Source organism: Pseudophryne corroboree, unplaced genomic scaffold, assembly GCF_028390025.1.
Source record: "Pseudophryne corroboree isolate aPseCor3 unplaced genomic scaffold, aPseCor3.hap2 scaffold_480, whole genome shotgun sequence".
Taxonomy (NCBI): Eukaryota; Metazoa; Chordata; class Amphibia; order Anura; family Myobatrachidae; genus Pseudophryne; species Pseudophryne corroboree.
The window spans coordinates 310422-325887 of record NW_026970092.1 but is presented as its reverse complement, the minus strand read 5'-3'; the positions used below and the strand labels follow the sequence as shown (position 1 = coordinate 325887).

The following is a 15466-nucleotide window of genomic DNA, read 5'->3' as shown; positions in this document are numbered from 1 at the left end:
CATTACGCTAGAAAGTGATTATTAGCAACATATATATCTATATAAACAACCCCGCCAGGGTTGTGCCTTCAAAAATAATCACACACGGACACGCTTTTTAAACCTTTTTTTCACATCTCTTTATTCTTCTTATGCACATGTATGTTAGTTCTGTGATTTTAACCTTTATGTTTCACTGCAGTTTGGGATAATAATATTAATATTTATCCAATTTTAATACATACTTAATAAAGGTTATATTTTATGATTCATTCATTCTGTCCAGTGCGTCAACAGTGCAGATTTCTTCTTGTTTTTTCTCCCAAATTCTATAACAATGACAGTAAATGTTGTTACTTTTCAAACAGAACTTTCTTGACCATGCTACTTGCTTGAAAGATCTGGGAGCACATGGAAAACAGTACAAACCATGCAGTATCACAAGAGCCTTTATTTGATCTTTCATGAAGATAGAGCAGAATTGAGGACACGTCAACAATTTCTGCCGAAGGTGGTTCATCTTTCCACATGGTGCCTTTGGCCACTGACACCTTCGTTGAGTCAAAGTCTCTGGCTGTGGTCAGAACTTTGAAAATTTATGTCACCAGAACGGTTCAGATTAGGAAAACAGAGGCTCTGTTTGTCCTGTATGCTCCCAACAGGATTGGGTGTCCTGCTTCCATGTAGACCATTATGCGCTGGATCTGTGGTAAGATTCAGCATGCTCATTCCACGGCAGGATTGCCGTTACTGAATTAGGTGAAGACCCATTCTACTAGAAAGGTGGGTTCATCCTGGGCAGCTGGTCGGGGAGTCTCGGCATTGCAACTTTGCCGAGCAGCTATTTAGTAAACACTTTTGCTAAGTTTTACAAGTTTGATACCTTGGCTGATGATAACCTCAAGTTGGGTCATTCGGTGCTGCAGAGTCGTACGCACTCTCCCACCCGTTCAAGAGCTTTGGTATAACCCCATGGTTCTTAATGTGACCCCAGCATCCTCTAGGTCGTATGAGAAAATAGGATTTTAATACCTACCGGTAAATCCTTTTCTCTTAGTCCGTAGAGGATGCTGGGCACCCGTCCCAGTCCATACTGTGTCTGCAGTTATTACTTGTGGTTATACACATGTTGTGTTATGGTTCTGGTCAGCTTTTTGCTGCAATTGTTCATGCCGTTGGCTTGTGTTCTGTTGAATGCCACGTTCTGCGGCATGCTTAAGGTGTGAGCTGGTAAGATGCTCACCTTAGTTTAACAATAAATCCTTTCCTCGAAATGTCCGTCTCCCTGGGCACAGTTCCTATAACTGGAGTCTGGAGGAGGGGCATAGAGGGAGGAGCCAGTTCACACCCTTTGAAAGTCTTAAAGTGCCCATGTCTCTTGCGGATCCCGTCTATACCCCATGGTTCTTAATGTGACCCCAGCATCCTCTACGGACTAAGAGAAAAGGATGCCCTTGCGCACTATCCTGACTTCTCCTCCCGTCTGCTTACTTTGTGCCTTCCAACGCACAATGCGAACTACAGGTGGTGCTGCAGGGCCCACACCCTTTTACTTGCCTTACAGAACAGCTCTGGAGCTGTTACAGTGCCCAGCTGCTGCAAGAAATCAGCTTGAATGCTTCAGGGGATGGGGCATGGCCAACATGAGCCCCACACCAAAGGAGGGTGGGGGTGTTTAATGCGAACTAGGGGTCATCCAAGCACCGCAAAAGGCCGCCATGCCCTGCATGCCCCTTTTCTCTTTTCATATGCAGATGAGAGTTCCAGTCAACTTTGGTCCACTGCTTGGATGACATCACCGTATGCAAATCCGTCTTCTGCAGACCTTCCCCCTGGAATGCTTGTACTAGTTGTTGCATATGGTTTGATATTTGATGGTGCTTCAATATTAGGCAGCCTTCCACCCTCCCATGTTCATCTGAACAGATGTGGTCTCCCTGCAGTTGTTGTCCCCAGACGAGAGTTCCCTTGTGCGTCCTCAGTTGAATCTCCTTAACTTGACGGGGGAGGGGCTGCCCGAGCAGCCACCCTCCCCAGCCCTATCCCAACTCATACTTATTTTGCATATGAGATCTCTTGATCATGAAGATTGTTCTCACAGGGTGAGGTTCATCCATTATATTTTAAAATAGGAAGGTACAAATTACATATTTGAATTGCATCTATGTGCTGGATTCAAATGTCCCCCCCCCCTTCCTTTCTCAATTGTGCCCGTCAGCAGCTATTCTAAGGTTGCTGCCAATGGGTGTGACACATTAATTTCTTCTGTGGGGTACACTGGACTCCACAAGGATTCACATTGGGGTGTAGAGTAGGATCTTGATCTGAGGCACCAACCGGCTCAAAGCTTTTGACTGTTCCCAAGATGCTCAGTGCATTCTCCTCTATAACCCCGCTTCCATGAACAGGGAGCTCAGTTTGTAGTTGGTGCCTTCAGTAGCAGGCCTCTTAACAGGGGCCTGCCTCAGGCAGCCTATTCTTAGCTATTAATTTTGACAAGAAAAGAAGAACTTGTTTTATGAGAATCTACAAGGGCTGCAGCAGGCTAGGTCTAATAGACATCTTTACTGCAGCTTCATCACTCCCAGCGGCGCTGTATACTCCCGTGCCCTGGTTGCTGGGTCACTGCAGCGGAGGCTCCAGTTTCTTCCTAAGGTCAGTCACACACACACCGCCCTTCCGGATCACGAGGCCGCTGATGAAGGGGAGCGTGGCCGTAGGGGGTGGACCGTGTGCGCACTGGCGTGGACACTGATTACTGGGCAGCCGCTCCACTAGCCACCAGGTACAGTTAAGGAGCACAGGTCTGGGAGTTTTACTCCTATATTAACCCAATTTTGTACTGCCCGCAGCGCATTGTGATAGGTAATAGGGCCTGATTCAGGTTGGATTGCAATCACAATAAGCGATCCAACTGCAAAAATTGCTAAGAGCATACGCATGTGCCTGCATTTTCTGCGGCACCCCGCAGAGAATGCGATCGCCTCTGCCTGTCAATCGGGGCGGGGGGGGGGGGAGAGGGGGGTCAGCAACACTCCATTTCCAAGTCAGGGATGGAGCGGTGCGGGGGCAAGGCTTCAAAATGGGGTCTGCAACGGAGGAGACACAGGGGGCGTGATCACAGCGGCTGTATGACATCACATTCAGCCGCTGTGATCACAAAAGTGGTGGCGGCTTCCTGCGCGCACATACAGTCTGCACCAGCAGGAGGCTACACCAATTTATATGATCACGCTGAACTGCAGTGCGACTGCAATTACAGCATGGTCAAGAATGGAGGCGTCATGCTCGGTGGCCATGCCCTGTCACTGTGCAGGAGCCAGCACCGCACACACACTAGTCCCCGGGTGCAGCCCCCAACCCCCGGGACACCCGGAGCAACAAAATGTAGATTCAGGCCACCAGGCCACGCCCCTACCTATGAAACCATGCCTCCTTTTTACCATTGCACTGCTTATCTGCGCGCACTGCATTACAATCTCCCTCGCCACCTCTCTGGGTGTCACCAGTGATAGTGACACCTCTGCCATGCTTGTAGCAGCTGGTCCTAAGATCTACGCCTCAAGCCCTGAGTGTTTGCCCTTGTGACTTGTTGATCATCATAGCGAAGCAGATGCTTACAGAAAACTGCAGGGGCTTAGATTGAAAATAAAAAAATTGATGGGTATAAGGTAGAGAGGAGCGGGTTCGGTTCTCCGAGAACCGAATTCCCGACGAACTCCACGTGGTTTACACTGGTCCGAGGCAGGCTCGGTTGTTCCCGCCTGACTCGGAAAACCTGAACAAGGGAAAATGTCATCATCCCGCTGTCGGATTCTCGCGAGATTCGGATTCCATATAAAGAGCTGCGCGTTGCCGCCATTTTTACTCGTGCATTGAAGAGAGAGCGGAGAGGACGTGGCTATGTTCTCTCAGTGGAAATCTCAATATCAGTGCTCAGTATCAGTGGTTACTTATTGCTGCTCTGTAATACTAGTAGTGTGTCTCTCCTGCTCAGTGTCAGTTCTCAGTAGTATCCTCATCAGTGCTCAGTATCACTGCTCATTGTCTTGTGCTGCATTGTGGTGCTCAGCATACTACAGTACATTACTAATAGTCCAGTGCTGCATCTTGCTGCTCAGTGTCAGTTCTAGTATCCTCATCAGTGCTCACTATCACTGCTCATTACATTGTGGTGTTCTGTATACTACAGTAACATAGTAATATAGTAACATATAGTAACATAGTTTTTGAGGTTGAATAGAGGCAAATTGCCCATCGTGTTCAACCTGTTTTAAGTTGTGATGATTCTACATACTTGCTGAATAATGTTTTATGACTAGTTAGCTACTATAACTCATGTTACCCCCGGATTAACCATGTTGATATTTTAAGTATTATAACCTTGGATAGCTTTTTCATTCAGAAATGTATCCATTCCTTTTTTAAATCCAATTACAGAGTCCGCCATTACCACCTTCCCTGGCAGGGAATTCCACATCCTGATTGCCCTAACAGTGAAGATCATAGTTCACCTGGCAGGTAAGTAGGAGTTGGGCTAGAGCTGTGGAGGATTGCTGCTCGGGCACCCCCTGTCAAGTGAAGGAGATCCAACTGAGGCAGCACAAGGGAACTCTCGAAAGAAGAACAAGGCTAGAGGAAGATCTGAGACAAAGAAATCTGACTTTTACCAGAGCTGACCAGAGGAAAGCACAAACACAGTCCCCCACTACCACAAATAATGCAGTCGAGTTTCCCACATTTGGGGAAATCACAGGGGTCAGCATACCCAGAGTGCAATGAATGAACCTCACCCTGGGAGAACAATCTTCATGACCATGGTATCTCCTATGCAAAATAAGTATGATTTGGGATAGGGCTGGGGAGGGCCGCTGCTCAGGCACATCTCTGTCAAGTAAAGGAGATTCAACTGAGGCAACACAAGGGAACTCTCATCTGGGGACAACAACTGCAGGGAGAACACATATTTTCAGATGAACATGGGAGGGCAGAAGGCTGCCTAATACTGAAGCACCCCCAAACAACAAACCAAATGCAACTACTAGTGCAAACATTCCTGGGGGTAGGCCTGCAGCAGATGGATTTGCATATGGTGATGTCATCCAAGCAGTGGGTCAAAGTTGGCTTCAACCCTCGTCTGCATATGAAAATAAAAATGGGGTGTGCAGGGCATGGCGGCCTTTTGCGGCGCTTGGATGACCCCTAGTTCGCATTAAACACCTCCACCTTCCTTCGGTGTGGGGCTCATGTTGGCTATGCCCCAGCCCCTGAAGCATTCAAGCTGATTTCTTGCAGCAGCTGGGCACTGTAACAGCTCCAGAGCTGCTCTGTAAAGCAAGTAAAAGGGTGTGGGCCCTGCAGCACTACCTGTAGTTTGCATTGTGTGTTGGAAGGCACAAAGTAAGCAGACGGGAGAAGTCAGGATAGTGCACAAGGGCATAGAAGGGAGCGGCTCAAGAAAAGAGAAGTGGAAACAGACAGCAAACTAGGCTGGAGAGAGACCTGAGACAAAGAGATCTGAATTATACGAGAGCCGACCAGAGGAAACACAAATTATGTAATCAAGTGTCCCACATTTGGGGAAATCGTAGGAGCAGCACACCCAGAGTGCATTGGGTGAGCCTTGCCCTGGGAGAAGCACCTTCCTGATCATAGTATCTCACCTGGCAGGTAAGTAGGAGTTGGGCTAGAGCTGGGGAGGGTCGCTGTTCGGGCACCCCCCTGTCAAGTGAAGGAGATCCAACTGAGGCAGCACAAGGAAACTCTCGAAAAAAGAACAAGGCTAGAGGAAGATCTGAGACAAAGAAATCTGACTTTTACCAGAGCTGACCAGAGGAAAGCACAAACACAGTCCCCCACTACCACAAATAATGCAGTCGAGTTTCCCACATTTGGGGAAATCACAGGGGTCAGCATACCCAGAATGCAATGAATGAACCTCACCCTGGGAGAACAATCTTCATGACAATGGTATCTCCTATGCAAAATAAGTATGATTTGGGATAGGGCTGGGGAGGGCCGCTGCTCAGGCACATCTCTGTCAAGTAAAGGAGATTCAACTGAGGCAGCACAAGGGAACTCTCATCTGGGGACAACAACTGCAGGGAGAACAGATATTTTCAGATGAACATGGGAGAGCAGAAGGCTGCCTAATACTGAAGCACCCCCAAACAACAAACCAAATGCAACAACTAGTACAAGCATTCCTGGGAAAAGGTCTGCAGAAGACGGATTTGCATACGGTGATGTCATCCAAGCAGTGGGCCAAAGTTGGCTGGAACCCTCATCTGCATATGAAAAGAGAAAAGGGGTATGCAGGGCATGGCGGCCTTTTGCGGCGCTTGGATGACCCTTAGTTCGCATTAAACACCTCCACCCTCTGGAGGTGTTTAATGCGGTGTGGGGCTCATGTTGGCTATGCCCCAGCCCCTGAAGCATTCAAGCTGATTTCTTGCAGCAGCTGGGCACTGTAACAGCTCCAGAGCTGCTCTGAAAGGCAAGTAAAAGGGTGTGGGCCCTGCAGCACTACCTGTAGTTTGCATTGTGCGTTGGAAGGCACAAAGTAAGCAGACAGGAGAAGTCAGGAGAGTGCACAAGGGCATAGAAGGCAGCGGCTCAAGAAAAGAGAAGTGGAAACAGACAGCAAACTAGGCTGGAGAGAGACCTGAGACAAAGAGATCTGAATTATACGAGAGCCGACCAGGGGAAACACAAATTATGCAGTCAAGTTTCCCACATTTGGGGAAATCGCAGGAGCAGCACACCCAGAGTGCAATGGGTGAGCCTTGCCCTGGGAGAAGCACCTTCATGATCATAGTATCTCACCTGGCAGGTATGTAGGAGTTGGGCTAGAGCTGGGGAGGGTCGCTGCTTGGGTACCCCCCTGTCAAGTGAAGGAGATCAAACTGAGGCAGCACAATGGAACTCTCGAAAGAAGAACAAGGCTAGAGGAAGATCTGAGACAAAGAAATCTGACTTTTACCAGAGCTGACCAGAGGAAAACACAAACACAGTCCCCCACTACCACAAATAATGCAGTTGAGTTTCCCACATTTGGGGAAATCACAGGGGTCAGCATACCCAGAATGCAATGAATGAACCTCACCCTGGGAGAACAATCTTTATGACCATGGTATCTCCTATGCAAAATAAGTATGATTTGGGAATTGGCTGGGGAGGGCCGCTGCTCAGGCACATCTCTGTCAAGTAAAGGAGATTCAACTGAGGCAGCACAAAGGAACTCTCATCTGGGGACAACAACTGCCGGGAGAACACATATTTTCAGATGAACATGGGAGGGCAGAAGGCTGCCTAATACTGAAGCACCCCCAAACAACAAACCAAATGCAACAACTAGTACAAGCATTCCTGGGGGAAGGTCTGCAGAAGACGGATTTGCATACAGTGATGTCATCCAAGCAGTGGGCCAAAGTTGGCTGGAACCCTCATCTGCATATGAAAAGAGAAAAGGGGTATGCAGGGCATGGCGGCCTTTTGCGGCGCTTGGATGACCCTTAGTTCGCATTAAACACCCCCACCCTCCTTCGGTGTGGGGCTCATGTTGGCCATGCCCCAGCCCCTGAAGCATTCAAGCTGATTTCTTTCAGCAGCTTGGCACTGTAACAGCTCCAGAGCTGCTCTGTAAGGCAAGTAAAAGGGTGTGGGCCCTGCAGCACTACCTGTAGTTTGCATTGTGCATCGGAAGGCACAAAGTAAGCAGACAGGAGGAGAAGTCAGGATAGTGCACAAGGGTGTAGAAGGGATGGGCTCAAGAAAAAAGAAGTGGAAACAGACAGCAAACTAGGCTGGAGAGAGACCTGAGACAAAGAGATCTGAATTATATGAGAGCCGACTAGGGAAAACACAAATTATGCAGTCAAGTTTCCCACATTTGGGGAAATCGCAGGGGCAGCACACCCAGAGTGCAATGGGTGAGCCTTGCCCTGGGAGAAGCAACTTCATGATCATAGTATCTCACCTGGCAGGTAAGTAGGAGTTGGGCTAGAGCTGGGGAGGGTCGCTGCTCGGGCACCCCCCTGTCAAGTGAAGGAGATCCAACTGAGGCAGCACAAGGGAACTCTTGAAAGAAGAACAAGGCTAGAGGAAGATCTGAGACAAAGAAATCTGACTTTTACCAGAGCTGACCAGAGGAAAGCACAAACACAGTCCCCCACTACCACAAATAATGCAGTTGAGTTTCCCACATTTGGGGAAATCACAGAGGTCAGCTACCCAGAATGCAATGAATGAACCTAACCCTGGGAGAACAATCTTCATGACCATGGTATCTCCTATGCAAAATAAGTATGATTTGGGATAGGGCTGGGGAGGGCCGCTGCTCAGGCACATCTCTGTCAAGTAAAGGAGATTCAACTGAGTCAGCACAAGGGAACTCTCATCTGGGGACAACAACTGCAGGGAGAACACATATTTTCAGATGAACATGGGAGGGCAGAAGGCTGCCTAATACTGAAGCACCCCCAAACAACAAACCAAATGCAACAACTAGTGCAAGCATTCCTGGGGGAAGGCCTGCCGCAGATGGATTTGCATATGGTGATGTCATCCAAGCAGTGGGTCAAAGTTGGCTTCAACCCTCGTCTGCATATGAAAAGAGAAAAGGGGCATGCAGGGCATGGCGGCCTTTTGCGGCGCTTGGCTGACCCCTAGTTTGCATTAAACACCTCCACCCTCCGTCGGTGTGGGGCTCTTGTTGGCTATGCCCCAGCACCTGAAGCATTCAAGCTGATTTCTTGCTGCAGCTGGGCACTGTAACAGCTCCAGAGCTGCTCTGTAAGGCAAGTAAAAGGGTGTGGGCCCTGCAGCACTACCTGTAGTTTGCATTGTGCGTTGGAAGGCACAAAGTAAGCAGACAGGAGAAGTCAGGAGAGTGCACAAGGGCATAGAAGGCAGCGGCTCAAGAAAAGAGAAGTGGAAACAGACAGCAAACTAGGCTGGAGAGAGACCTGAGACAAAGAGATCTGAATTATACGAGAGCCGACCAGGGGAAACACAAATTATGCAGTCAAGTTTCCCACAGGAGTATATAGGATACGACCCAGTGGTACCTGACGACATAGATACTAACAGCTATTTAATAACATTACGCTAGAAAGTGATTATTAGCAACATATATATCTATATAAACAACCCCGCCAGGGTTGTGCCTTCAAAAATAATCACACACGGACACGCTTTTTAAACCTTTTTTTCACATCTCTTTATTCTTCTTATGCACATGTATGTTAGTTCTGTGATTTTAACCTTTATGTTTCACTGCAGTTTGGGATAATAATATTAATATTTATCCAATTTTAATACATACTTAATAAAGGTTATATTTTATGATTCATTCATTCTGTCCAGTGCGTCAACAGTGCAGATTTCTTCTTGTTTTTTCTCCCAAATTCTATAACAATGACAGTAAATGTTGTTTCTTTTCAAACAGAACTTTCTTGACCATGCTTCTTTTTTGAAAGATCTGGGAGCACATGGAAAACAGTACAAACCATGCAGTATCACAAGAGCCTTTATTTGATCTTTCATGAAGATAGAGCAGAATTGAGGACACGTCAACAATTTCTGCCGAAGGTGGTTCATCTTTCCACATGGTGCCTTTGGCCACTGACACCTTCGTTGAGTCAAAGTCTCTGGCTGTGGTCAGAACTTTGAAAATTTATGTCACCAGAACGGTTCAGATTAGGAAAACAGAGGCTCTGTTTGTCCTGTATGCTCCCAACAGGATTGGGTGTCCTGCGTCCATGTAGACCATTATGCGCTGGATCTGTGGTAAGATTCAGCATGCTCATTCCACGGCAGGATTGCCGTTACTGAATTAGGTGAAGACCCATTCTACTAGAAAGGTGGGTTCATCCTGGGCAGCTGGTCGGGGAGTCTCGGCATTGCAACTTTGCCGAGCAGCTATTTAGTAAACACTTTTGCTAAGTTTTAAAAGTTTTAGAGTAAAGGAGATTCAACTGAGGCAGCACAAGGGAACTCCCATCTGGGGACAACAACTGCAGTGAGAACACATATTTTCAGATGAACATGGGAGGGCAGAAGGCTGCCTAATACTGAAGCACCCCCAAACAACAAACCAAATGCAACAACTAGTACAAGCATTCCTGGGGGAAGGTCTGCAGAAGACGGATTTGCATACAGTGATGTCATCCAAGCAGTGGGCCAAAGTTGGCTGGAACCCTCATCTGCATATGAAAAGAGAAAAGGGGTATGCAGGGCATGGCGGCCTTTTGCGGCGCTTGGATGACCCTTAGTTCGCATTAAACACCCCCACCCTCCTTTGGTGTGGGGCTCATGTTGGCCATGCCCCAGCCCCTGAAGCATTCAAGCTGATTTCTTGCAGCAGCTTGGCACTGTAACAGCTCCAGAGCTGCTCTGTAAGGCAACTAAAAGGGTGTGGGCCCTGCAGCACTACCTGTAGTTTGCATTGTGCATTGGAAGGCACAAAGTAAGCAGACAGGAGGAGAAGTCAGGATAGTCCACAAGGGTATAGAAGGGAGGGGCTCAAGAAAAAAGAAGTGGAAACAGACAGCAAACTAGGCTGGAGAGAGACCTGAGACAAAGAGATCTGAATTATATGAGAGCCGACCAGGGGAAACACAAATTATGCAGTCAAGTTTCCCACATTTGGGGAAATCGCAGGGGCAGCACACCCAGGTGAGATACTATAATCAGGACGGTGCTTCTCCCAGGGCAAGGCTCACCCATTGCACTCTGGGTGTGCTGCTCCTACGATTTCCCCAAATGTGGGACACTTGACTGCATAATTTGTGTTTCCTCTGGTCGGCTCTCGTATAATTCAGATCTCTTTGTCTCAGGTCTCTCTCCAGCCTAGTTTGCTGTCTGTTTCCACTTCTTTTTTTCTTGAGCCCCTCCCTTCTATACCCTTGTGCACTATCCTGACTTCTCCTCCCGTCTGCTTACTTTGTGCCTTCCAATGCACAATGCAAACTACAGGTAGTGCTGCAGGGCCCACACCCTTTTACTTGCCTTACAGAGCAGCTCTGGAGCTGTTACAATGCCCAGCTGCTGCAAGAAATCAGCTTGAATGCTTCATGGGATGGGGCATGGCCAACATGAGCCCCACACCAAAGGAGGGTGGGGGTGTTTAATGCGATCTAGGGGTCATCCAAGCACCGCAAAAGGCTGCCATGCCCTGCACGCCCCTTTTCTCTTTTCATAAGCAGATGAGGGTTGAAGCCAACTTTGACCCACTGCTTGGATAACATCACCATATGCAAATCCATCTGCTGCAGGCCTTCCCCCAGGAATGCTTGCACTAGTTGTTGCATTTGGTTTGTTGTTTGGGGGTGCTTCAGTATTAGGCAGCCTTCTGCCCTCCCATGTTCATCTGAAAATATGTGTTCTCCCTGCAGTTGTTGTCCCCAGATGAGAGTTCCCTTGTGCTGCCTCAGTTGAATCTCCTTTACTTGACAGAGATGTGCCTGAGCAGCGGCCCTCCCCAGCCCTATCCCAAATCATACTTATTTTGCATAGGAGACACCATGGTCATGAAAATTGTTCACCCAGGGTGAGTTTCATTCATTGCATTCTGGGTATGCTGACCCCTGTGATTTCCCCAAATGTGGGAAACTCGCCTGCATTATTTGTGGTAGTGGGGGACTGTGTTTGTGTTTTCCGCTGGTCAGCTCTGGTAAAAGTCAGATTTCTTTGTCTCAGATCTTCCTCTAGCCTTGTTCTTCTTTCGAGAGTTCCATTGTGCTGCCTCAGTTGGATCTCCTTCACTTGACAGGGGGGTGCCCGAGCAGCGACCCTCCCCAGCTCTAGCCCAACTCCTACTTACCTGCCAGGTGAGATACTATGATCTTGAAGGTGCTTCTCCCAGGGCAAGGCTCACCCATTGCACTCTGGGTGTGCTGCCCCTGCGATTTCCCCAAATGTGGGAAACTTGACTGCATAATTTGTGTTTCCCCTGGTCGGCTCTCGTATAATTCAGATCTCTTTGTCTCAGGTCTCTCTCCAGCCTAGTTTGCTGTCTGTTTCCACTTCTCTTTTCTTGAGCCGCTCCCTTCTATGCCCTTGCGCACTATCCTGACTTCTCCCGTCTGCTTACTTTGTGCCTTCCAACGCACAATGCGAACTACAGGTAGTGCTGCAGGGCCCACACCCTTTTATTTGCCTTACAGAGCAGCTCTGGAGCTGTTACAGTGCCCAGCTGCTGCAAGAAATCAGCTTGAATGCTTCAGGGGCTGGGGCATAGCCAACATGAGCCCCACACCGAAGGAGGGTGGAGGTGTTTAATGCGAACTAGGGGTCATCCAAGCGCCGCAAAAGGCCGCCATGCCCTGCATAACCCTTTTCTCTTTTCATATGCAGATGAGGGTTCCAGCCAACTTTGGCCCACTGCTTGGATGACATCACCGTATGCAAATTCGTCTCCTGCAGACCTTCCCCCAGGAATGCTTGTACTAGTTATTGCATATGGTTTGATATTTGATGGTGCTTCAGTATTAGGCAGCCTTCCGCCCTCCCATGTTCATCTGAAAATATGTGGTCTCCCTGCAGTTGTTGTCCCCAGACGAGAGTTCCCTTGTGCTTCCTCAGTTGAATCTCCTTAACTTGACGGGGGAGGGGCTTGCCCGAGCAGCCACCCTCCCCAGCCCTAACCCAACTCATGCTTATTTTGCATATGAGATCTCTATATCATGAAGATTGTTCTCACAGGGTGAGGTTCATCCATTATATTTTAAAATAGGAAGGTTCAAATTACATATTTGAATTGCATCTATGTGCTGGATTCAAATGTTCCTCCCCCTTCCTTTCTCAATTGTGCCCGTCAGCAGCTATTCTAAGGTTGCTGCCAATGGGTGTGACACATTAATTTCTTCTGTGGGGTACACTGGACTCCACAAGGATTCACATTGGGGTGTAGAGTAGGATCTTGATCTGAGGCACCAACCGGCTCAAAGCTTTTGACTGTTCCCAAGATGCTCAGCGCATTCTCCTCTATAACCCCGCTTCCATGAACAGGGAGCTCAGTTTGTAGTTGGTGCCTTCAGTAGCAGGCCACTTAACAGGGGCCTGCCTCAGGCAGCCTATTCTTAGCTATTAATTTTGACAAGAAAATAAGAACTTTTTTTATGAGAATCTACAAGGGCTGCAGCAGGCTAGGTCTAATAGACATCTTTACTGCAGCTTCATCACTCCCAGCGGCGCTGTATACTCCCGTGCCCTGGTTGCTGGGTCACTGCAGCGGAGGCTCCGGTTTCTTCCTAAGGTCAGTCACACACACACCGCCCTTCCGGATCACGAGGCCGCTGATGAAGGGGAGCGTGGCCGTAGGGGGTGGACCGTGTGCGCACTGGCGTGGACACTGATTACTGGGCAGCCGCTCCACAAGCCACCAGGTACAGTTAAGGAGCATAGGTCTGGGGGTTTTTCTCCCATATTAAACCAATTTTGTACTGCCCGCAGCGCATTGCGATAGGTAATAGGGCCTGATTCAGGTTGGATTGCAATCACAATAAGCGATCCAACTGCAAAAATTGCTAAGAGCATACGCAAGTGCCTGCATTTTCTGCGGCACCCCGCAGAGAATGCGATCGCCTCTGCCTGTCAATCGGGGCAGGGGGGGAGAGGGGGGTCAGCAAAACTCCATTTCCAAGTCAGGGATGGAGCGGTGCGGGGGCAAGGCTTCAAAATGGGGTCTGCAACGGAGGAGACACAGGGGGCATGGTCACAGCGGCTGTATGACATCACATTCAGCCGCTGTGATCACAAAAATGGTGGCGGCTTCCTGCGCGCACATACAGTCTGCACCAGCAGAAGGCTACACCATTTTTTATGATCACGCTGAACTGCAGTGCGACTGCAATTACAGCATGGTCAAGAAGGGAGGCGTCATGCTGGGTGGCCATGTCCTGTCACTGTGCAGGAGCCAGCACCGCTCACACACTAGTCCCCGGGTGCAGCCCCCAACCCCCGGGACACCCGGAGCAACAAAATGTAGATTCAGGCCACCAGGCCACGCCCCTACCTATGAAACCATGCCTCCTTTTTACCATTGCGCTGCTTATCTGCGCGCACTGCATTACAATCTCCTTCGCCACCTCTCTGGGTGTCACCAGTGATAGTGACACCTCTGCCATGCTTGTAGCAGCTGGTCCTAAGATCTACGCCTCAAGCCCTGAGTGTTTGCCCTTGTGACTTGTTGATCATCATAGCGAAGCAGATGCTTACAGAAAACTGCAGGGGCTTAGATTGAAAATAAAAAAAATTATGGGTATAAGGTAGAGAGGAGCGGGTTCGGTTCTCCGAGAACCGAATTCCCCACGAACTCCACGTGGTTTACACTGGTCCGAGGCAGGCTCGGTTGTTCCCGCCTGACTCGGAAAACCTGAACAAGGGAAAATGTCATCATCCCGCTGTCGGATTCTCGCGAGATTCGGATTTCATATAAAGAGCTGCGCGTTGCCGCCATTTTTACTCGTGCATTGAAGAGAGAGCGGAGAGGACGTGGCTATGTTCTCTCAGTGGAAATCTCAATATCAGTGCTCATTATCAGTGGTTACTTATTGCTGCTCAGTAATACTAGTAGTGTGTCTCTCCTGCTCAGTGTCAGTTCTCAGTAGTATCCTCATCAGTGCTCAGTATCACTGCTCATTGTCTTGTGCTGCATTGTGGTGCTCAGCATACTACAGTACATTACTAATAGTCCAGTGCTGCATCTTGCTGCTCAGTGTCAGTTCTAGTATCCTCATCAGTGCTCACTATCACTGCTCATTACATTGTGGTGTTCTGTATACTACAGTAACATAGTAATATAGTAACATATAGTAATATAGTTTTTGAGGTTGAAAAGAGGCAAATTGCCCATCGTGTTCAACCTGTTTTAAGTTGTGATGATTCTACATACTTGCTGAATAATGTTTTATGACTGGGAGTTTTTTTAAGGTCAGTGCGCTTAGTCTCGCGTCCAAATATTCCTTTAAAGCAAAGGGTCGTCAAACAGGTTCTACTGTTTGGATTCAGTCAGTTGTGGATGCTCCGTCAGAAAACACCTCTCCAAACTTCTTTGGTGGCTGCTCAGTTCTTCAGAATATGACTTGGGTATGTTCAGTCATGAAATTCTGTGAAGGCAGGGGAGAAGAACAAGCGCCATATGGTGTAGTATTTTGAATAAATTGGAGTGATAGATAGGTATATACGAAGTAAGTACCGGATAGATTCTTGAGATTAGGCCTGTCTGTCTCACTAAATTCTTTGTGGCTGTTCCCCACCTAGGAGACAAAAGATCATCGCCATATGGTGTAGTAACCTCAGATATATCTTGGGGTACCCTCCCCTCTATTTCATGCGTACCAAAAGGAAAATTCAATATAGCATATAGGATATATTTATATCCAGGTAGATCAAGTCGGTCCAATATGATGTAATGGCTGAATCAGTCGACTGTTGCTGCCTTATATAGTATTATCAATAAAAAAATTTAATCCACAAAATAATA

The 15466-nt window shown here is 48.2% G+C and overlaps 9 non-coding genes and 1 pseudogene across 9 annotated transcripts; 3 read left to right on the top strand and 7 right to left on the bottom strand.

Moving 5' to 3' along the window:
- Positions 1-4659: 4659 nt before the first annotated feature.
- LOC135028762 (U1 spliceosomal RNA) lies at positions 4660-4823 on the bottom strand. The gene has a single exon (XR_010224995.1). It is a non-coding gene; the product is annotated as a U1 spliceosomal RNA (small nuclear RNA).
- Positions 4824-5494: 671 nt separating this feature from the next.
- Positions 5495-5657, bottom strand: LOC135028714 (U1 spliceosomal RNA). Its single transcript, XR_010224952.1, has one exon. It is a non-coding gene; the product is annotated as a U1 spliceosomal RNA (small nuclear RNA).
- A 152-nt stretch (positions 5658-5809) lies between these two features.
- Positions 5810-5973, bottom strand: LOC135028785 (U1 spliceosomal RNA). Its single transcript, XR_010225016.1, has one exon. It is a non-coding gene; the product is annotated as a U1 spliceosomal RNA (small nuclear RNA).
- A 683-nt stretch (positions 5974-6656) lies between these two features.
- LOC135028657 (U1 spliceosomal RNA) lies at positions 6657-6819 on the bottom strand. Its single transcript, XR_010224906.1, has one exon. It is a non-coding gene; the product is annotated as a U1 spliceosomal RNA (small nuclear RNA).
- Positions 6820-6971: 152 nt separating this feature from the next.
- LOC135028778 (U1 spliceosomal RNA) lies at positions 6972-7135 on the bottom strand. Its single transcript, XR_010225010.1, has one exon. It is a non-coding gene; the product is annotated as a U1 spliceosomal RNA (small nuclear RNA).
- Positions 7136-7826: 691 nt separating this feature from the next.
- On the bottom strand, positions 7827-7972 carry LOC135028671 (U1 spliceosomal RNA; annotated as a pseudogene).
- Positions 7973-8124: 152 nt separating this feature from the next.
- LOC135028562 (U1 spliceosomal RNA) lies at positions 8125-8287 on the bottom strand. The gene has a single exon (XR_010224822.1). It is a non-coding gene; the product is annotated as a U1 spliceosomal RNA (small nuclear RNA).
- Positions 8288-10648: 2361 nt separating this feature from the next.
- LOC135028724 (U1 spliceosomal RNA) lies at positions 10649-10804 on the top strand. The gene has a single exon (XR_010224958.1). It is a non-coding gene; the product is annotated as a U1 spliceosomal RNA (small nuclear RNA).
- Positions 10805-11479: 675 nt separating this feature from the next.
- Positions 11480-11643, top strand: LOC135028611 (U1 spliceosomal RNA). Its single transcript, XR_010224868.1, has one exon. It is a non-coding gene; the product is annotated as a U1 spliceosomal RNA (small nuclear RNA).
- Positions 11644-11795: 152 nt separating this feature from the next.
- LOC135028646 (U1 spliceosomal RNA) lies at positions 11796-11958 on the top strand. Its single transcript, XR_010224896.1, has one exon. It is a non-coding gene; the product is annotated as a U1 spliceosomal RNA (small nuclear RNA).
- Positions 11959-15466: the final 3508 nt, after the last annotated feature.